General features: G+C 44.6%; 1 pseudogene; it reads left to right on the top strand.

The window, feature by feature from the left end:
- LOC115371223 (NACHT, LRR and PYD domains-containing protein 12-like) overlaps positions 1-22,794 on the top strand; it is an 85,692-nt pseudogene extending 62,898 nt beyond the window's left edge.
- The last annotated feature ends 296 nt before the right edge of the window (positions 22,795-23,090 follow it).

The following is a 23,090-nucleotide window of genomic DNA, read 5'->3' as shown; positions in this document are numbered from 1 at the left end:
AAAGAAAACACTATGAACTATCAGTTGGAGAGTTTCATTCAGACCAACAATCAACCGGGGATGCTACAACGTGGGTGTGTTAATTGTTCATCAGTTTTAATTGTTCATGTGTCTGGAATTGTCTTCACATTCTCAACAGTTTCCCAGCATCACCTCTAAGTGTCGCCAAAGCACCAGTCGCTGTAGAAACCTGCGTACGCCAGCTATGACGTTGGCGTGAGGCACTGCACATTTCCACGCTCATTTCACTCTTCATACATCTGAACTTTGCCGTGGAAAAGGGCGTACGCCACGTTTTTGTGCATACGCACCCTTTACATGAGGCCCCTGGTGAGCCGTTGGCTCCAGATCGCTGCTGTGACATGAAACACCCGAAACTGTAAAACACACAAATCAAACACATCAGGGCTCATCAACTCCATTTGTCCAAAGGCCAGAATGTTTTTAGGCCGACACTGTGGGGAGCAGACTTTACAATAACAGCATATTCATTTATTTAGGAATAATTAGACTGTTGTTCTGTTATGGTTTAGCCTATTGTTTAGTATTTTCACTTTCTTACAAATTGAATAGCTGTATCAGTGTGAGCAGGCTGCTAGAAAACATGGCAAATCCATAATAATAACTAGACAGTGAAGTAGAAAAAGCTCTCAGAGCACAAAGAGCCAGTTCACTGAGGAGTGACGCTTCAAATCTGGAATTATGGAAATGTTATGACTGACAGGAAGTTTGAATCCCCTTTAACCGGTGTTGACTCTGTTATGCAGCGCCCTGATTGGAGGAAAATGTTGAGCCCATGCTTGCATGAAGATACAGCACAAGACTCATTCCATTCCTAAAAGACAGGAAGTGGTTTGAGCTTCAGCTGTCAGGCTGCTGCTCTTCAGTGACAAGCAGCCAATCAGACGCAGCTCTGTGAGGGAGGCCTGACAGAGATCTGCACTCTGCATGTCTTATAGTTTATTTTTTATTCTCCATTCAGACTGAGGGAATGCAGCTTGACAGAGAGCAGCTGTGCTTCTCTGGCCTCGGCTCTGAAGTCCAACCCCCATCTGACAGAGCTGGACCTGAGTGAGAACCAGCTGAAGGATTCAGGAGTGGAGCTGCTGTCTGCTGGACTGGAGAGTCCAAACTGCAGACTGGAGACTCTCAGGTCAGACTGCACTTTTTAATGATGACAAATATATGGATATTGTTTGAATCTTATAGTAGCACTAAACTGTTTCATGTGTCAGGAGAGTGAGAGAGAAAGAGAGAGGAAGAGAGAGAGAGAGAGAGAGAGAGAGACCTTATTCATTTAGATTTGAGTGTTTTTGTGTGTTTGAAACACGGTTTCTGTCAATAATAATAATAATACATTTTATTTATAAGCTCCTTTCTCAACACTCAAGGACACTGTAAAAATAAAACAAATACAATAAAACAACAGATAAAAGCTACACACAGTAAAAAGAGAAAAATGGAACAATGCAGTTACAGAGAGTAGGCTATCTTGAACAGGTGAGTTTTGAGTCTGGATTTGAACAGAGGAAAAGAGTCAATGCTCTGGATGTCTGATGGGAGTGAGTTCCAGAGTTGGGGAGTTGAGCGGCTGAATGCTCTGCTCCCCATGACTTCTATCAAGTCAAGAGCCACATAACTTCTATCAAAAAGATCAGGGGCCTCATGTACAAAGACTTGCGTGGATTTCCTACTGAAAAATGACGTACACTTAAATCCAGAAAACGTCGTACGCACAAAAACATCCAGATGTATGAATCTGTTCGTACACATGAATCCAAGCACATTTCCTTTGAACATCCCAATCAACGTGGAAATGAGCGCACATGTTGGAGAACCTGACCCCTCCCTGTTCTCCTCCCCACGTGCTCCCCTCCCCATGCCCCCATTTAAATATGCAAATCATATTTAAATGAGCCCGGCTCCTGAGATTGTCCTCTGCATGATCAGAAAACTACAACCTCAACATGAATAACACGGAAAAAGAGAAAAGAGAAGTGGAGGTGCGCACAAATGTCCTGTTTGGCACGCTGTCCAACAGGAAACACAAGAGGAGTGTGGAGTGTGTGTGAGGCTGTCAGTGCTGTGAGGTCGGAGAGGCACACACACACTGAATTAAATGCATTGGTGAATAAGTGAATTCTGTGTCCTTGCCTCTTTTATATGGTTGAAATCAAATGTTGCCCGGCCAAATGGCCTCCTGGGTAAGATGTGCATTCATTAACTTCACTTGTTAATTTTATACACCACTTACATGGATCTTGTTGTAAATGAATGCAGAAGTGCGCCGGGGAAAAGGTGAGGCTGATTAAGACATTTCACATTTTACGCACAGGTTTATTTTTATTTTATTTATTTATTTATTTATTTATTTGGCATTTCTGCTTTATTTGATAGTCACAGTAGAGACAGACAGGGGAGAGAGAGGGGAGCTGAGGTAGGATTCGAACCCCGGTCACTGCATCAGGACTGAGCCCTGGTGCACGGTACGTGCTCTTGGCCGGTGAGCCACCGGGGCCCGACGCATGGCTTTATTGACATGAATACTTTACACACAGAGACAGTCGGGCCCGTCAGAAAGCTCTGAAGCTGCAGTTTAACCAGCAAAAAACAGCAAGTCACTGACTTGAACCACAGACTGGTACTGATGCTGTGAGAAGCCACCCATCGCGCACAGTGCCAGTTTGTAGTCTGCTCCCTCAGAATGGATGAATCGAGCGTTGAACCAGGCCACCTCGCCACAATGTTGGTTAGTTGCATTTGCGCATCACATATGATCTGTACATTGATCGATTAAAAAAATGCTTCCTGTTGACATAAACAAATTTACCTGTGATGGTGCTTTTATAGCAATGTGTGTGTGTGTGTGTGTGTGTGTGTAGTCAATAGCTCTGATTACATTAGCAATGTCTTCTAATAGCCTACTGCTAAAGCAGCCACTGTTGTTAACAGTATTTTCATCACTTTGCCCATGCTTTTATATCCACTAATCTAATCCCAGACACGTGGGTGTGTTAATTGTTCATCAGTTTTAATTGTTCATGTGTCTGGAATTGTCTTCACATTCTCAACAGTTTCCCAGCATCACCTCTAAGTGTCGCCAAAGCACCAATCGCTGTAGAAACGTGCGTACGCCAGCTATGACGTTGGCATGAGGCACTGCACATTTCCACGCTCATTTCACTCTTCATACATTTGAACTTTGCCGTGGAAAAGGGCGTACGCCACGTTTTTGTGCGTACGCACCCTTTACATGAGGCCCCTGGTGAGCCGTCGGCTCCAGATCGCTGCTGTGACGTGAAACACCCGAAACTGTAAAACACACAAATCAAACACATCAGGGCTCATCAACTCCATTTGTCCAAAGGCCAGAATGTTTTTAGGCCGACACTGTGGGGAGCAGACTTTACAATAACAACATATTCATTTATTTAGGAATAATTAGACTGTTGTTCTGTTATGGTTTAGCCTATTGTTTAGTATTTTCACTTTCTTACAAATTGAATACCTGTATCAGTGTGAGCAGGCTGCTAGAAAACATGGCAAATCCATAATAATAACTAGACAGTGAAGTAGAAAAAGCTCTCAGAGCACAAGGAGCCAGTTCACTGAGGAGTGACGCTTCAAATCTGGAATTATGGAAATGGAATGACAGGAAGTTTGAATCCCCTTTAACCGGTGTTGACTCTGTTATGCAGCGCCCTGATTGGAGGAAAATGTTGAGCCCATGCTTGCATGAAGATACAGCACAAGACTCATTCCATTCCTAAAATCATGAAGTTGAAGGCTTCTTTATTTTCACTGATTTCAATAGTCATCATTCTTTCTGTCTCCATCTCTGCTGTTTGTACTGCCAGCGTCAACTCATCTTCTCCGTCGCTGGCCCATAATCTATTTTGTATGAGGTCTTTCAGCTCTTAGAGTTTCTTTTCACACTCCGTTGCAGATTTTTCCAAGTCGGCCTTTTGCGCCTCATTTAGCGCTTCTTCGTTCCGTTCAGCTTCATTTTCTGCCATGTATTGAGCTTTAACATCATCATTAGCTTCAATGACTTTGCTTGTCTCAATTGTGAGTTTTGTGAAACTGTCCTTGAGCTCTTCCTCAGACATTAAGGTGTGCATTCTGGTCACAGTATTTGCCAATCGGGAGAACAGACGCTTCGCAGATGTTCTGCTGGCTTTAAGGCTGCATTTACATTGCAAGTCTTGATGCCCAGATCGGATTTGCTGCCTGAATCCGATTTTTTTTACTGTGCAGTTACACGTATTTTATCAAGTGACCCATATCTGATTCACGCGATTACACTTGCCTACAACATCTGAAACATCGCGCATGCCTTGGAACACGGCTTTATTTCTGTAGGTCCCTTTTATTTTCTCCTGAATTTTCTCCTCTCCCCAAAGACTGAGAAGACAACTGACCACTGTGCCAAATTTTCCTCCTCATCTCTCATCTTTCTCTGCAGGTTAGCCTCCATGTTCAGTCTGTCGTTTACCGCATGTTCACTATTTATGCGACAAAATAAGCTAATTGGTCGCAGATTTGATGACGTTAGAGACGCAACGTGTAAGAAAATCCTATCAGCCTGTTTACACGGCGGTCGCATTGGCACATATCCGATACATATCTGATTTATTTCCACATATTGTCCTTGGAGTGCGGAGGAGTGCAGACGCACCGCTCTTTGCTCTCTGCTTTGCTTTCTGCTTTTTCTGCTTTTCTTTCCTTTACTTACTTTACTTTAGCTTTTAATCATTTTTAATCATTTTCTATCACCACATAACTTTCTGTGGGGCTTTTATTTATTTTTACCATTTTTACCGCCATTGAAGAGTGACTTTACTCGGTCACAGTCAGACTGCCTGTAGCAACTTAGCTTGGTTTGCTAAGCAGATGGCTACATCCAGCCCTCCAGATGAAAACCAACTCGTTAGGAAAGACAGGATTATTGCCAACCTCAGAGAGGACATCTGAAAGCTCTCAGCGGAACTCAAGTCCCAATCTGAGCTGCTGTCAAACACCCTGAACGTGGCTCATGAGCAGTCTCTACAGATCTCATCGTTAAAAGCTGCTCTTCAGGACACAGTAGCCTGGGATCCTGCCTCTTCTCTTCCGGAGCCCAGCAGCTCAACGCCCCGTCGTAAGCTGCAATGGTCGGAGGTGGTGTTAAGGGGCAAAAAAAAGGACTTCACTCGGTCTCTCATCCCACCTCAGCCTCTCCAACAGATTTGAGCCTCTGTCATCACGGCTCGAAGCGCCGGACTCCGACGAGCTCAAGGATGATGCAGCCCGTCCCACGTCTCCCCAGTCCGGGAGTCTTCCTCTGCCTGCAGCCCCCCTCCCGGCTGACAGCCGGCAGGCCCCCCGTGTGGACGGCTCTGTGTCCCCCCCCGCACACACCACGGAAACAGAGCAGCGACGAAGGAAAAAGAGTCCCTCAAGTCATAAAGGTGAGACTATGAGACTGAACAATAACAAAGTTAGTGGGTCACAAGCCAGTGCCAGGCCGAGAGCCAGAGAGCATTCTGCCAAAAACAAAGCTAAGAGGATAGACACTATTCTGCTTGGGGATTCTATAACGAGGTAGGTGGAAATGGCCAGGACTGAAAATCTAACTGTGAATAACACATCAGTCAGAGAAGTGGCAGCTATGCTACCTGACATCATGTTTACACGGCCACATATTAAGAAGATTGTTATTCATGCTGGCTCATTTGACATCCTCAAGAATAAATCTGAGTCTGAGACCCTAAAGAAAGACTTTTTGTTTTTGTTGGAAACACTTAAAAAACTTCACTCAGGAGTGTCTTACATCTCTGGACCTATCCCAACACTCGGCAGAGGTTGCGAGTCCTTCAGCAGACTCCTTGGCTTAAGCACATGGCTGTCATCAGCCTGTCTCGAGCAACAGGTTGGATTTATTGACAATTTTAATATTTTTTGGAACATAAAAAGCCGCTTCATGCCAGACGGGATTCATCCAAACAACCTTGGCTCCAGACATCTTGGGTCCAACATACGTCACACCATCGAGTCGTCTTATCAGAACATATATGCACTGATAAGCAGGAAGGTCAGCACACAGGGAGCAGCCAGAGAGACAGTTACTGCTCCCACAACAACAACCGCCTCCCATAATGATGACGTCACGGCCTGCGACTCTGTCCTCCACATTACAAGAAGCCTGCAGAGATTGTCTTTGTCCCAGCAAGAACGTCAAGAAAAGAAGAGATAGGACAGTCACCATGCTGCTTTCCCCCTTATGCTGGCAATTTCACACAGCCAGCGGCATGGCAAACATAAAAACAAAGATAAAAACAATTGCAGAAAATCAAGGACAGCCAACCCATCAAATCTGATATGTACACTATATTACCAAAAGTATTCGCTCACCCATTCAAATGATCAGAATCAGGTGTCCTAATCACTTGGCCTGGCCACAGGTGTATAAAATCAAGCACTCAGGCATGCAGACTGTGAAACAAGACATTTGTGAAAGAATGGGCCGCTCTCAGGAGCTCAGTGAATTCCAGCGTGGAACTGTCATAGGATGCCACCTGTGCAACAAATCCAGTCGTGAAATTTCCTCGCTCCTAAATATTCCACAGTCAACTGTCAGCTCTATTATAACAAAATGGAAGCGTTTGGGAACAACAGCAACTCAGCCACGAAGTGGTAGGTCACGTAAAGTGACGGAGAGGGGTCAGCGGATGCTGAAGCGCATAGTGCAAAGAGGTCGCCGACTTTCTGCACAGTCAATTGCTACAGAGCTACAAACTTCATGTGACCTTCAGATTAGCCCAAGTACAGTACGCAGAGAGCTTCATGGAATGGGTTTCCATGGCCGAGCAGCTGCAGCCAAGCCACACATCACCAAGTGCAATGCAAAGCGTCGGATGCAATGGTGTAAAGCACGCCGCCACTGGCCTCTAGAGCAGTGGAGACGCGTTCTCTGGAGTGATGAATCACGCTTTTCCATCTGGCAATCTGATGGACGAGTCTGGGTTTGGAGGTTGCCAGGAGAACGGTACATTTCAGACTGCATTGTGCCGACTGTGAAATTTGGTGGAGGAGGAATTATGGTGTGGGGTTGTTTTTCAGGAGCTGGGCTTGGCCCCTTAGTTCCAGTGAAAGGAACTTTGAATGCTTCAGGATACCAAAACATTTTGGACAATTCCATGCTCCCAACCTTGTGGGAACAGTTTGGAGCGGGCCCCTTCCTCTTCCAACATGACTGTGCACCAGTGCACAAAGCAAGGTCCATAAAGACATGGATGACAGAGTCTGGTGTGGATGAACTTGACTGGCCTGCACAGAGTCCTGACCTGAACCCGATAGAACACCTTTGGGATGAATTAGAGCAGAGACTGAGAGCCAGGCCTTCTCGACCAACATCAGTGTGTGACCTCACCAATGCGCTTTTGGAAGAATGGTCAAAAATTCCTATAAACACTCTCCTCAACCTTGTGGACAGTCTTCCCAGAAGAGTTGAAGCTGTAATAGCTGCAAAAGGTGGACCGACATCATATTGAACTCTATGGGTTAGGAATGGGATGGCACTTCAGTTCATAGTATGAGTAAAGGCAGGTGAGCGAATACTTTTGGTAATATAGTGTATCTCATGTCAGTCACAGTCTGTCTCCAAACTTAGGCCAGATAATGTTTTACAATTAGCACTTTTAAATATCAGGTCTCTGGCTGGTAAATCGTTCATAATCAATGATCTTATTAACCAGCACAAACTTGATTTTCTGTTTTTAACTGAAACCTGGCTAGGTCAGGAAAATAGTGCAGCAGTTCTGATTGAGACAGCCCCTCCAAATTTTAGTTTCTTTAGTGAAGCGAGAATACACAAGAGAGGTGGCGGAGTTGCCACCCTGTTCAAGGACAGCTTCCAGTGCAAGCAAATGTTTTATGGTCAATTTGACTCCTTTGAATATGTTGCCACTCAGTTAAAAACTCCCTGTCGAGCAATTTTAGTGACCATCTACAGACCCCCTAAATATAATGCAAGGTTTTTTGATGAGTTTGCGAAATTGCTGTCTGTTGTGTGCATGGATTTTGACTGTGTTGTTTTGGTGGGAGATTTTAACATTCATGTTGATAATCTTACAGATGGGTGTGCTAAGGAACTTTTAAATATCCTGGATAACTTTGGGCTTTCTCAGCATGTCACAGAATCAACACATAACAGAGGACACATATTAGATCTAATTATTTCCAATGGTCTTAATATCTCTGAGGTTGTGGTGAACGATGTCGCCTTATCTGACCATTCGTTTAAAATGACCACCCCTGCTAATACTATGAAAAGTGAAGCAGAGGTGATCAGTAAGCGTTACATAAATGATAACACCTGTGCATTATTCACCCAGGGTTTTACACCATCACCAACCCTGCCCTCAGCTCTAGTTGATGACCTTGTAGACAGTTTTAGTTCCAATGTTATGACTGTTATTGATTCTATCGCCCCAATTAAGACCAAAGTTCTGTCAGGCAGAAAAAAGGCACCCTGGAGGAACGCCACACTGGTTAAAGAACACAAAAGATTATGTAGACAAGCTGAACGCAGGTGGCGAAAAAACAAACTCCAGGTATATTACGACATTTATAAAGAGAGTCTTCGCAACTATAATCAGGAACTGAAGAATGCAAGGCAATCATACACTATATTACCAAAAGTATTCGCTCACCTGCCTTTACTCATACTATGAACTGAAGTGCCATCCCATTCCTAACCCATAGAGTTCAATATGATGTCGGTCCACCTTTTGCAGCTATTACAGCTTCAACTCTTCTGGGAAGACTGTCCACAAGGTTGAGGAGAGTGTTTATAGGAATTTTTGACCATTCTTCCAAAAGCGCATTGTTGAGGTCACACACTGATGTTGGTCGAGAAGGCCTGGCTCTCAGTCTCCGCTCTAATTCATCCCAAAGGTGTTCTATTGGGTTCAGGTCAGGACTCTGTGCAGGCCAGTCAAGTTCATCCACACCAGACTCTGTCATCCATGTCTTTATGGACCTTGCTTTGTGCACTGGTGCACAGTCATGTTGGAAGAGGAAGGGGCCCGCTCCAAACTGTTCCCACAAGGTTGGGAGCATGGAATTGTCCAAAATGTTTTGGTATCCTGAAGCATTCAAAGTTCCTTTCACTGGAACTAAGGGGCCAAGCCCAGCTCCTGAAAAACAACCCCACACCATAACTCCTCCTCCACCAAATTTCACAGTCGGCACAATGCAGTCTGAACCGTTCTCCTGGCAACCTCCAAACCCAGACTCGTCCATCAGATTGCCAGATGGAAAAGCGTGATTCATCACTCCAGAGAACGCGTCTCCACTGCTCTAGAGGCCAGTGGTGGCGTGCTTGACACCATTGCATCCGACGCTTTGCATTGCACTTGGTGATGTGTGGCTTGGCTGCAGCTGCTCGGCCATGGAAACCCATTCCATGAAGCTCTCTGCGTACTGTACTTGGGCTAATCTGAAGGTCACATGAAGTTTGTAGCTCTGTAGCAAGTGACTGTGCAGAAAGTCGGCGACCTCTTTGCACTATGCGCTTCAGCATCCGCCCCTCTCCCCTCTCCGTCACTTTACGTGGCCTACCACTTCGTGGCTGAGTTGCTGTTGTTCCCAAACGCTTCCATTTTGTTATAATAGAGCTGACAGTTGACTGTGGAATATTTAGGAGCGAGGAAATTTCACGACTGGATTTGTTGCACAGGTGGCATCCTATGACAGTTCCACGCTGGAATTCACTGAGCTCCTGAGAGCGGCCCATTCTTTCACAAATGTCTTGTTTCACAGTCTGCATGCCTGAGTGCTTGATTTTATACACCTGTGGCCAGGCCAAGTGATTAGGACACCTGATTCTGATCATTTGAATGGGTGAGCGAATACTTCACTCTCAGAGATTATCAATAGAAACAGTAATAATGCCCGCACACTTTTTTCTGTAGTGGACAGACTGACCAACCCCACAGCATCACTCCCTCCTGAACTACTGTCCAACAAGTCATGTAATGACTTTGCAGCCTTCTTCACAAACAAAATATTGCAGATAAGACAGGCAGTGTGCAGTTCCAGCTCAGGAATGATAACACTTGTGCCTTCCTGTCCTCCGGCTAATCCAGGACATTTTAGCCTCCTTGATTACAAAACTCTAACAGAGACTGTTTCAAAATTAAAGCCCACAACATGCTGCCTTGATATTCTGCCTTCAAACTTTTTTAAAACCATTTTTAACTGCATAGCTCCGGATGTACTGCAGATAATAAATACTTCTCTTAAAGCAGGCCAGTTTCCCCAGGCCTTGAAAACTGCAGTAATAAAACCTCTTCTAAAAAAAATCAAATCTGGACGCCACAACAATTAGTAACTATAGGCCAATATCAAATCTGCCATTTTTGGGGAAAATCATTGAAAAGGTTGTCTTCCAGCAAATCCATTCTTTCATGATGCAAAACAATCTTTTTAACACATTTCAGTCTGGATTTCGGCCACACCACAGCACTGAGACTGTACTTATCAAAGTCTTAAATGATATTCATCAGAATAATGATGCATGCAAATCCTCTGTCCTGGTACTACTAGATCTCAGTGCTGCATTTGATACAGTTGATCATAATATACTACTTAGCAGACTGGAAAAATGGGTGGGACTCACCGGCACTGTGCTACAATGGTTCAAATCTTACTTACAAGATAGGGACTTTTTTGTGTCAATTGGTAACCATAAATCTGAGCGAACTACGATCACATGTGGGGTTCCTCAAGGGTCCATTCTCGGACCACTTCTATTCAACATCTATATGTTACCCCTAGCCCAGATTATGGAACATCACAACATCTCCTATCATACATATGCCGATGACACACAACTCTATATCTCAGTGTCATCACATAACTACAGTCCCTTACTCTCATTGAGTAGCTGCATTCATCAAATCAATGACTGGATGTGCCAGAATTTTCTCCAGCTAAATCCAGAAAAGACAGAGGTATTAATTTTTGGCCCAAAAAATGAAAGGGCAAAGATCAGCGCTCACCTTGGCTCTATGTCACTGACAGCTACAAATCAAGCAAGAAATCTTGGTGTTATTATTGAAAAACTTATTCATGCATTCATTTTTAGTAGGTTGGACTATTGCAATGGCATATTTACAGGCCTTAACAAAAAATCAATCAGACAGCTGCAGCTGATTCAGAACGCTGCCGCCAGAGTCCTTACAAACACCAGGAAACTGGACCATATTACACCTGTCATTAAATCACTACACTGGCTTCCTGTGAGTCAAAGGATAGATTTTAAAATCTTACTGCTGGTCTACAAAGCCCTGAATGGTCTCGGACCAAAATACATGCTTGATCTACTGGTTCCCTACGAAGCATCGAGACCCCTAAGGTCATCTGGAACTGGTTTGTTGTGTGTTCCAAGAACAAGAACCAAGCAAGGTGAGGCAGCATTCAGTTATTATGCTCCTCACCTGTGGAACAAACTTCGGGCGATGTCAGAATGGGTCTAGTGTCAGAAAAAGTTCTGATGCCGGAAAAGTTCTGATGTCAGGAAAAGTTCTGATGTCAGGAAAAGTTCTGATGAAAAATTCTGATGTCAGGAAAAGGTTCTGATGTCGGGAAAAGGTTCTGATGTCGGGGAAAGTTCCGATGTCAAATGTCAGAGATTCCAGGGCTGAGGACTGAGTCCGGACTGAAATCTCCAATAGGAGAGGTTTCAGAGTCTAAGGAATCAAGAGGTTGGGCTGTCGGCATCCCTGCAGGGGGTGACCGGAAGTCCGTATAGCTCAGGCAATGTACTGAGCCTGTTGATATTTTATGTTACTGTATTTTATTTTCGCTATCATTCCCAATTCTATTTCCCTTTTTATTTTATGTTACTGTATTTTATTTTCGCTATCATTCCCAATTCTATTTCCCTTTTTGTTTTAAATTGTGTTTTGCTGCTTTTAATGTCTCTGTAAAGCACTTTGAATCACCTTGTGTTGAATTGTGCTCTACAAATAAATTTGCCTTGCCTTGCCTTGCCTTGCCTTGAGGCCTGTATCCGATCTCAAAATATCCGAATGCATGCGTCTTTTTCCTGATTACACTGTCAGCGAGCATATCCGATCTGTGCCACATAAGAGCAAAAAATCGGAATTGGGTCACATTACATTGGCAGTGTAAATGTAGTGTTAGTTGCTGCAGAGTTACTGAGTCAGCCATTTTAGAAGTTATCTTTATCTCAGGACTGTTGAACATTCACCACCAACTTGCTTTGGTCTTTTTCCAGGTTTCAGTGGTTTTTCACTGTCAAGTCTCTTCTAATTTTGGGGTGTTCTTGACTTGAAAAAGAACTGCTCTTTACTGGATTTCTCCTGGACTTCACTCAAAGAACCAGTCATTTTAAATCCTTTTGCTTTTTTATTGGCATTTCAGGTGGATTCACATCTTCAACAATCTTTACTGTCTTTAGGTGAAAAACCAGCTGTCCATCCAAGGTTGCAAAGAGCTTCCACAACAGTTCAGTCAGTCAATAGAGATGAAAACTCTCCTTTGTTTGAGGCCATGAGGTGAACACTGCTGTTGCTTCTTTACACTGACTGGACTGCTCAGCTTACACTGAGTCAGGCTGGTTGATAATTGGGAGATTGGTCTCACCTGGTCTTTCCCCTCATTAGCAGGAGGGAGGGAGGCAGCACACAGGCAGTTTGACAGAACAGTGGCTGCCAGATAAGACTGTCTTTCTCCTCTCCACCTCGCCCACAGGCACCTCGATTTCTGTGTCCGAAAAATTCCTTTTTATCGCCTTTCTCTCCGTGGCTTCCATGATTAACCGTAACACACCATTGATCAGCTGGCTCATTTAAATATGCATCAATATTCATGAGGTGCTTTGCATTATAAGTCTGGATTTTTTTTTTGGTGTACGCCATTTTTGTCTTTTGGACGTAGGTACACTTTAAGTATGGATCCTACGCAAAGTTTTATAAATGAGGCCCCTGGTCAGTCTTGAAATGCTCATAACTTTGGCCCTGATTGGTCCAGAGACTGCGTGCTGGTGTCATGTGATGCAGAAGCTCTTGTTCTCCAGTTTTACTCTGAGAAGATGGTAGACTGAAGGCATCTGAGGACTTTTCACTGAGCCATTCATTTGTTATTTATGGACGTACCTATGGCTGTTTCCACGTCTACCGTATTTAGCACTGAATTTGAATTATTTTGGACCTTTTATCATTTCTTGCTTTCATTGTCTGTTTATTTGTGTTTTTAATATTTTGAAGTCTTTTCATTTCAGGTGTTATCTTTATCTTTTCATTTACTCTGATGGTTTTGTAAAGCACTTTGGAACTTTGCTTTAAAGGTGTAATATAAATATGAAATAGTGTTATCAGTATTATTATTAATATAATTGTTATAATAATTATTTCATTGGTTTGTCCTTCCTTTTTGAATATTTTGAAAAATCTCTGACTGATAAATAACCAAAACACTGGAAATTATAGCTCCATATTTTATTCTTTATTCAGATTGAGGTACTGCAGCTTGACAGAGAGCAGCTGTGCTTCTCTGGCCTCGGCTCTGAAGTCCAACCCCCATCTGACAGAGCTGGACCTGAGTGAGAACCAGCTGCCGGATTCAGGAGTGGAGCTGCTGTCTGCTGGACTGGAGAGTCCAAACTGCAGACTGAAGACTCTCAGGTCAGACTGCACTTTTTAATGATGACAAATATATGGATATTGTTTGAATCTTATAGTAGCACTAAACTGTTTCATGTGTCAGGAGAGTGAGAGAGAAAGAGAGAGAGAGAGAGAGAGAGAGAGAGAGAGAGACTTTGACTTTAAAAATACCTTTATTTTAACAATTAAATGATCTTTCAACAACAAATTATGTTAACTCAGATGTTCATAACTAAAAAAAAAGTAAAGAGCCAGAAATCAGACACACAGAGCTCAGAACAACGTTCCATCAGTCAAAAGGAGAGCGACAGTTCTCCTGTCTCCTCCACAGAGCACAGAACTCCTCCCACTGCCCACACAGCTCTGAACGTCTCCAGGTTGTTCACTGTGTGATAGTACACATGTTCAACTCTCAGCCGGGCAGCCACCAGACCCTTCATGACCTCAACACAATCTGTGCATCCTGCATCCTTCACCTTGTTTTTCCTGGATACCCAGATAGCAAGCTTAGACATTGCAAACATGAAATTTAGTAAAGTACAGATGTGCTTTTTCTTCACCTGGTATTTAGGACCATATATAAACAAATCTAAAGAAAAAGGTTCCCCCAAACCTCTGCACCATGTCTGTAAAACCCTCAGCAGACCAGCCAGCCTCACACAGCCAGTAAACACATGAACCAGAGATTCTTCCTGAGAACAGAAACTACAGCCCACCCCGTGACTAGGATCCAGGTGTGCTATGTGTCTGTTCGTAGCTATTGCTCCATGTATTATCCTCCATTGGAGGTCAGCTGTCCGCTTTTCAACGGGAAGCTTATACAAGGACCTCCAGCTGCCTTTCGGGGATTTGTTTCGGCCGAAAACCTCAGTCCACTTCGACACTTTAACCCCCACCAAGGACCCCAGGTTGCGCACTTTTACACAAAGCTGATATGCTGCTTTCTTTTCCAAAAGTTCAAACTTTCCAAGCTTTGGAGTTGCAAAAGTCAATAACTTGTCCTCCTCCTCTTGCCACTCCTCCACAGCAGGAGCAATAGTCAGAGAAGGGAAAGCATACTCACATCCCTCACTCCACCGTTCACCCTGAACACAGTTTTCAGCATAAACTCTCAGGGATTCTGACAGGGATGAAACGACCTCCCTCACCAGTCTGTCCAGAATCCTGGGTGATTTAATACCCATCTTTTGTGCCAAAGCACCAAGTGAAGTCTTGGCATTCTCGAACAAGTGTCCAACTTTGACACATCCAGCTCTGTGCAGAGCAAAACGCAAACTGGAAGAGGACAGCAACTGTGACTTTATGTAGTTGTTATGTAGCAAAGGTTCCTCAAGAATCCATTTGCCAGGTGACGCATCATGGTCTCTCATGAAACTCAAACCCTGCCACGCCTCCAGAACAGAACTGTAAAAGGATGTGAGGCCTGTGAGATCCACCTCACCCAGTCTGACCAGAAACAGCTGTTTACTGTATCCTAAATGGTTTGTTCTTTGAAGAAGCTGTTCAGAAGTTTCCTGCCACCTCAAGCCACATTGGTAGAGGAGCCTCTGGGCAGTTTGGAGTCTGAAGGACATTATTTTTGATTGAATGTCCACTAGTCCTTGTCCTCCTTCTTCTACAGGAAGATACAGTGCTGCTGCTCGAATCCAGTGCTGTCCTGTCCAGAAGAAATCCACCAGTTGTTTTTGGATGTCAGCAACCAGGCCCCTCGGCGGAGATAATACCTTGAGCTTATGCCACAGTGTCGAAGCGACCAAATTGTTGACAACCAAAACTCGTCCCCTATAGGACAGCTGAGGCAGCAGCCATTGCCATTTAGACAACTTTGCATACACTTTCACCACTAAACCCTCCCAGTTTTGTTTCACAAAGTCTTCATTTCCTAGATAAACTCCCAAAACTTTCATCCCATTCCCTTTCCACTGCAACCCTGAAGGAAGAATAGGCCTACTGTTGTTGATGCCAGTGCCACAATACAAAGCCTCACATTTGGCCCAATTGACCCTAGCAGACGAAGCCCTCTGATATAAATTAAGGCTATCTTCTAGGGTGCACACATCAGCCTGATCAGTGATGAAAATATTTACATCATCTGCATAAGCAGAAATTGTTATTGGTATATTGTTATGATTACTGGGAAGATGAAAACCTTTTAGTTTGTTCCTAATTACACACAGTAATGGTTCTATCGCTAAACTGTAGAGCTGACCAGAGAGGGGACAGCCCTGCCTTATTCCCCTAAGAACTTTAACAGGTCTGCTTAGTCCACCCCCCACCTTCACCATACAGTTTGCACCATTATACAGTAAACCTACCCATGATGTAAAAACTTCCCCAACACCAAAAGCCCGAAAAACAGAAAACAAATAGTTATGGTCAATCCTATCAAAAGCTTTTTCCTGATCTAAAGACAGGATGCCAACATTTAGATTAAACAAATTACAAATGTCAATGACATCCCTCAAGAGAAACAGATTGTCCATAATTGTCCTTCCTGGAACGCAGTAGCTCTGATCCATGTGCACAAGTAAGTCAATGTATTGTCTTAATCTGTTAGAGAGAGCTCTGGACAGTATTTTGTAATCTGTGCACAGAAGTGCTACAGGCCTCCAGTTCTTTAACAAAGCCAGGTCTCCTTTCTTCGGCAACAAGGAGACAGCAGCACTCCGACATGAAGCTGGCAGCTCCCCTCTTTTAAAACAATCCATTAAAACCTGATGAAGATCTTGGCCAATAATGCTCCAGAAGTGCTGATAGAAGTCCGTGGACAAACCGTCTATTCCTGGAGCTCGTCCTTTGGCCAGTTGCTGCACTGCAGAGGTCAGTTCGTTCAAAGTCAATTCTCTATCCATGTCAGCCTTCTCTTCATCATTAAGCTGAGGAAGCCCCTTCAAAAGCTCCTCAACAGATTGCTGGTCACACTCCTCAGCTCCAAACAGAGTGGAATAAAAATCCACAGCATGTGTTCTCATTTCAGCCGGACTGGATGTCATCCTTCCATCAGGAAGGCGCAGACATGCCATAAGTTTCTGCCTTGCCTCACTCTTCTCAAGATTAAAAAAGAAAGCAGTTGGAGCGTCCATGTCCTTCAGTGCAAGGAACCTGGACCTTACAAGCGCCCCCTTCACTCTCTCCTGCAACAATATCCTAAGTTCTCTTTTCTTTTGACCAAGCATATCTCTATTTTCATGAACATCCAAATGATTCTCACAATTCCTGATTTCAGCTTCCAGTTTTTGTATGGCTGCCTTGACCCTAGCTGTGGAGTAAGCTGTGTACTGCTGACAAAAAACTCTAATCTGGGCTTTACCGATTTCCCACCACTGACTTAGGGAGGCAAAATTGCCTTTTTTACCTCTCCAGTTCTTCCAAAAAAAACAAACTGCTGACAAAAAACACTATCTTGAAGGAGTTTATTATTGAAATGCCAATAAGAGGTCGTTTTCTCCATATGAGAGAGTGTTAAAGTTGCTATGATGAGATGATGATCTGTAAAACCCACTGGAATAATGAAACTGCCACTAAGTTTTGGTCTTAGACTATGGGAGATGTATATCCTGTCTAGCCTGGCAGCACTAACTGTATTGCCACTCACTCTTATCCAGGTGTACTGTCTGTCAGCTGGATGTTTGACTCTCCATGTGTCACAAAGATCAAGATGACTGACTAAGGTGTTAAGCATCATGGAGGACCTTGGATGAGGTTCCTCATTCATCCTGTCCATAGTGAACTGCAAGGTACAGTTCCAGTCTCCACCCATTATTATATTATTCAAATTTAACTTGATTAGTTCCTCCTTAACATGTTCAAAAAACATCAGCCTATCTGATCCTAAATTTGGAGCATAAATATTTATAATAGAAAAAGATATATTATCTATCTCTACCACTACAACCAAAGCCCGGCCCCTGACTACTTCAACAGAGCGCAAAATATTGACATTTAATTTAGAAGACAAATAAATGGCCACTCCCCCTTTAAAGTTGGTCCCATGACTTAGAACACATGTACCATCTGCCCACAAAGCCCAATCTGTCTCATTGTCACAATCTGTATGTGTTTCCTGAAGTAACATAATATCTAAATTTTTTTGCTGATAAACTTCCTTAATTAAAGCTCTCTTCTGCCTATCCCTTCCCCCATTTATATTTAAAGAGCCCACCCTCAGCTCTACCATAGGAGTGGAGAATGAGGAGAGAACAGAGAAAACCAGCAGCAGACAGTGAAACAGAGAGAACACCCTGTGATGCATGACCATGTTTAGACCTTCATTTTCTTAACATTCCTCTTTCTGGAGACATTTGCAGCTTTTCTTAAAGCTGTAACATGTTTTTTAAGCCTGAAACGTTTCTTCTCATTCAGTAGTTCATAGCCAACAAGCTTTTGTAACATCATGGCTGATCGAATGAACTTATCAGTGTCATGAAAATAATCCTTGACTTTTACTGACTTACCAAAGGTCTCATCCAAAAAATCATTTATCTCATCCAAAGAATAAAGATCACTGTTCAACCCAAGATCAGCCCCAGAAAACCGATCTGTATCAGAGTCATATTCCACCTCCTCATCATCAGTCACTGCTTGACTGCTAAACAACTCATTTTCAGCTATAGCACTGTCCTTCCTGACACGATCACTAGTGGACGGCTCTGGCTCAGTGATGTCCGCTGCGGCACAGCCAGAGGACAGCTGACCCTCTGCAGCCCCAGCATCCACACACCGGTCACCCCCAGCGGTCCGCTGACTGTCCTGACCTCTATCCACACCCTGCTCCGCCGAGCCCCGCTGATCGCCGTCCTCCGACGCCATCACCGCGTCGGCCTCCACGCGACCAACACCGTCGGCGGCCCCAGCGCCGACGACCCCGCCGGCAGCGGAGCCGCCGCCACCGGCAGCGGAGCCAGCAGAGGCAGCCTCCCCAGCGCCGGCGACCACCGAGTCCGGGCAGCCGCCCGTCCCCGCGCCGGCGACCCCACCGGCGGCGGAGCCGCCAGCAGCGGAGCCAGCGGAGCCAGCGCCCCCAGCTCCGGCGGCCCCCGCCGCCAACACAGCAGCAGTAACGTCGGTCTGTCTATGCGGACACAAAACACGTTTGTGTCCGACATCCCCACATTCAAAACATTTCATCTGTCCTGAGCTAGCATACACCATGTAGAAACCATCTCCATGCTTAACTCTGAAGGACACGTCCAGAGTCTGAGTAGGCGAGTCCAAGAACATGAACACCTGGCGTCGGAGCGACAAAACGTGCTTCAGTTTAGGATCCTTACAGCCCAAACCAACAGTCTTAAACCCGCTGGCAAACTTACCAAACCTCCGCAACTCGTTCTCCAGCAGCTCACTGGGAATGAACGGCGGAACCCCGGACACAGTGATTCTGGTGGACGGTACCGCCAGAGGAGACACCTGGACGAACGTGTCCTGCAGCACCACACCTGTCTCCACCAGCTTATGGACAAACCGCTCCTCCTTTACAAAAACTACCACCGCCTTGTTCATACGGGAAGCGTAGGCCAAGCTGTCATGACCCACAGCCTCTCCCACAGCGAGCAGCACCGCCTCCATCGGCACACCGGGGCCGGGGACGAGCCTCACCCCGTGTTGGAGGGACAGGGACGGCGTCTCAGCGGACGCCATCTCGCCCACCTCGACGCCGATTTACAGCTCTATTTTATCCACAAACACCAAGAATAGAAAATTATATCACTTACCTGGTCATGCAGAAACAACAGAGTGAGAAAAGAAAGGTGCAGAAAACACCAAAAGTGAAAAAAAAAAACGATTCAAAACTCGCGCTCCTCAGCAGCCACTCACTCCACTCACACACCCGACTCCCAGCATGCAGTGCAGAGAGAGAGAGAGAGAGAGAGAGAGAGAGAGAGAGAGAGAGAGAGAATTCATTTAGATTTGAGTGTTTTTGTGTTTGAAACACGGTTTCTGTCAATAATAATACATTTTATTTATAAGCGCCTTTCTCAACACTCAATGACACTGTAAAATGAGACAACCAGAGAGTCAGGACCCAAACGCACGACACAGATCTTGAGTTCAAAAACAAGTGTCTTTAATGACAAAAGAGGAGGCAAACAGTTCCAAAAGGGTGCAGGCAAAAACAGGTCCGAACAAACAGGCAGAGGTCAAAACACCAAAGAATAATTCACTAGAGAGGATCGCTGGAAAGCTTGGCTCGAAAGACAAAGACAATCTGGCACAGAGGGAAGGGAAGGCAGGGACTAAATACACACAAGGGGAGAGGGAAACGAGACACAGGTGAGACACATCAGGGCGGGGCTGGTAATCAGAGGCAGGACACACTGGGGCAGGAAATGAAGTTTCTGAAATGACAAGACAGGTGAGTATCAAAATGAAACAGGAAGACAGGTAAGTAAAAAATAAACAAGATAAACAGAAAAACACAACCTAGGACATGTGAGACATCGCATAAAAATAAAACAAATACAATAAAACAACAGATAAAAGCTACACACAGTAAAAAGAGAAAAATGGAACAATGCAGTTACAGAGAGTAGGCTATCTTGAACAGGTGAGTTTTGAGTCTGGATTTGAACAGAGGAAAAGAGTCAATGCTCTGGATGTCCGATGGGAGTGAGTTCCAGAGTTGGGGAGTTGAGCGGCTGAATGCTCTGCTCCCCATGACTTCTATCAAGTCAAGAGCCACATAACTTCTATCAAAAAGATCAGGGGCCTCATGTACAAAGACTTGCGTGGATTTCCTACTGAAAAATGACGTACACTTAAATCCAGAAAACGTCGTACACACAAAAACATCCAGATGTATGAATCTGTTCGTACACATGAATCCAAGCACATTTCCTTTGAACATCCCAATCAACGTGGAAATGAGCGCACATGTTGGAGAACCTGACCCTTCCCTGTTCTCCTCCCCACGTGGTCCCTCCCCACGCCCCCATTTAAATATGCAAATCATATTTAAATGAGCCCGGCTCCTGAGATTGTCCTCTACATGATCAGAAAACTACAACCTCAACATGAATAACACGGAAAAAGAGAAAAGAGAAGTGGAGGTGCGCACAAATGTCCTGTTTGGCACGCTGTCCAACAGGAAACACAAGAGGAGTGTGGAGTGTGTGTGAGGCTGTCAGTGCTGTGAGGTCGGAGAGGCACACACACACTGAATTAAATGCATTGGTGAATAAGTGAATTCTGTGTCCTTGCCTCTTTTATATGGTTGAAATCAAATGTTGCCCGGCCAAATGGCCTCCTGGGTAAGATGTGCATTCATTAACTTCACTTGTTAATTTTATACACCACTCACATGGATCTTGTTGTAAATGAATGCAGAAGTGCGCCGGGGAAAAGGTGAGGCTGATTAAGACATTTCACACTTTACGCACAGGTTTATTTTTAATTTATTTATTTATTTATTTATTTATTTGGCATTTCTGCTTTATTTGATAGTCACAGTAGAGACAGACAGGGGAGAGAGAGGGGAGCTGAGGTCGGATTCGAACCCCGGTCACTGCATCAGGACTGAGCCCTGGTGCACGGTACGTGCTCTTGGCCGGTGAGCCACCGGGGCCCGACGCATGGCTTTATTGACATGAATACTTTACACACAGAGACAGTCGGGCCCGTCAGAAAGCTCTGAAGCTGCAGTTTAACCAGCAAAAAACAGCAAGTCACTGACTTGAACCACAGACTGGTACTGATGCTGTGAGAAGCCACCCATCGCGCACAGTGCCAGTTTGTAGTCTGCTCCCTCAGAATGGATGAATCGAGCGTTGAACCAGGCCACCTCGCCACAATGTTGGTTAGTTGCATTTGCGCATCACATATGATCTGTACATTGATCGATTAAAAAAATGCTTCCTGTTGACATAAACAAATTTACCTGTGATGGTGCTTTTATAGTAATGTGTTTGTGTGTGTGTGTGTGTGTAGTCAATAGCTCTGATTACATTAGCAATGTCTTCTAATAGCCTACTGCTAAAGCAGCCACTGTTGTTAACAGTATTTTCATCACTTTGCCCATGCTTTTATATCCACTAATCTAATCCCAGACACGTGGGTGTGTTAATTGTTCATCAGTTTTAATTGTTCATGTGTCTGGAATTGTCTTCACATTCTCAACAGTTTCCCAGCATCACCTCTAAGTGTCGCCAAAGCACCAATCGCTGTAGAAACGTGCGTACGCCAGCTATGGCGTTGGCGTGAGGCACTGCACATTTCCACGCTCATTTCACTCTTCATACATCTGAACTTTGCCGTGGAAAAGGGCGAACACCGTGTTTTTGTGCGTACGCACCCTTTACATGAGGCCCCTGGTGAGCCGTCGGCTCCAGATCGCTGCTGTGACGTGAAACACCCGAAACTGTAAAACACACAAATCAAACACATCAGGGCTCATCAACTCCATTTGTCCAAAGACCAGAATGTTTTTAGGCCGACACTGTGGGGAGCAGACTTTACAATAACAACATATTCATTTATTTAGGAATAATTAGACTGTTGTTCTGTTATGGTTTAGCCTATTGTTTAGTATTTTCACTTTCTTACAAATTGAATAGCTGTATCAGTGTGAGCAGGCTGCTAGAAAACATGGCAAATCCATAATAATAACTAGACAGTGAAGTAGAAAAAGCTCTCAGAGCACAAGGAGCCAGTTCACTGAGGAGTGACGCTTCAAATCTGGAATTATGGAAATGTTATGACTGACAGGAAGTTTGAATCCCCTTTAACCGGTGTTGACTCTGTCATGCAGTGCCCTGATTGGAGGAAAATGTTGAGCCCATGCTTGCATGAAGATACAGCACAAGACTCATTCTATTCCTAAAAGACAGGAAGTGGTTTGAGCTTCAGCTGTCAGGCTGCTGCTCTTCAGAGACAAGCAGCCAATCAGACGCAGCTCTGTGAGGGAGGCCTGACAGAGATCTGCACTCTGCATGTCTTATAGTTTATTTTTTATTCTCCATTCAGACTGAGGGACTGCAGCTTGACAAGGAGAAGCTGTGCTTCTCTGGCCTCGGCTCTGAAGTCCAACCTCCATCTGACAGAGCTGGATCTGAGTGAGAACGACCTGCAGGATTCAGGAGTGGAGCTGCTGTCTGCTCTGGTGAAGAGTCCACACTGCAGCCTGAAGACTCTCAGGTCAGTAGAGGGGTGGAGTCAGTCCTCTCAGGTCAGTAGAGGGGTGGAGTCAGTCCTCTCAGGTCAGTAGAGGGGTGGAGTCAGTCCTAGAGGGGTGGAGTCAGTCCAGGCGGAGCAGCTTGGTTGCTTGGTTCTTGTGCTGGACACAGTCAGTGCAGGCAGCATTTCCTGGGAAATGTCCAAAGAGCTCAGTGGCCTCAGGACTGGACAGACAGACAGAGAGAGATCAGCCAATCAGATCAGCCACAGGTGTGTTGGGATCATTTTTTATTTTTATTTATTTATTTT

This window comes from Myripristis murdjan, chromosome 14 (assembly GCF_902150065.1).
Source record: "Myripristis murdjan chromosome 14, fMyrMur1.1, whole genome shotgun sequence".
Taxonomy (NCBI): domain Eukaryota; kingdom Metazoa; phylum Chordata; class Actinopteri; order Holocentriformes; family Holocentridae; genus Myripristis; species Myripristis murdjan.
The sequence above is the reverse complement of the archived record's forward strand: the minus strand, read 5'-3'. Positions and strand labels throughout refer to the sequence as shown.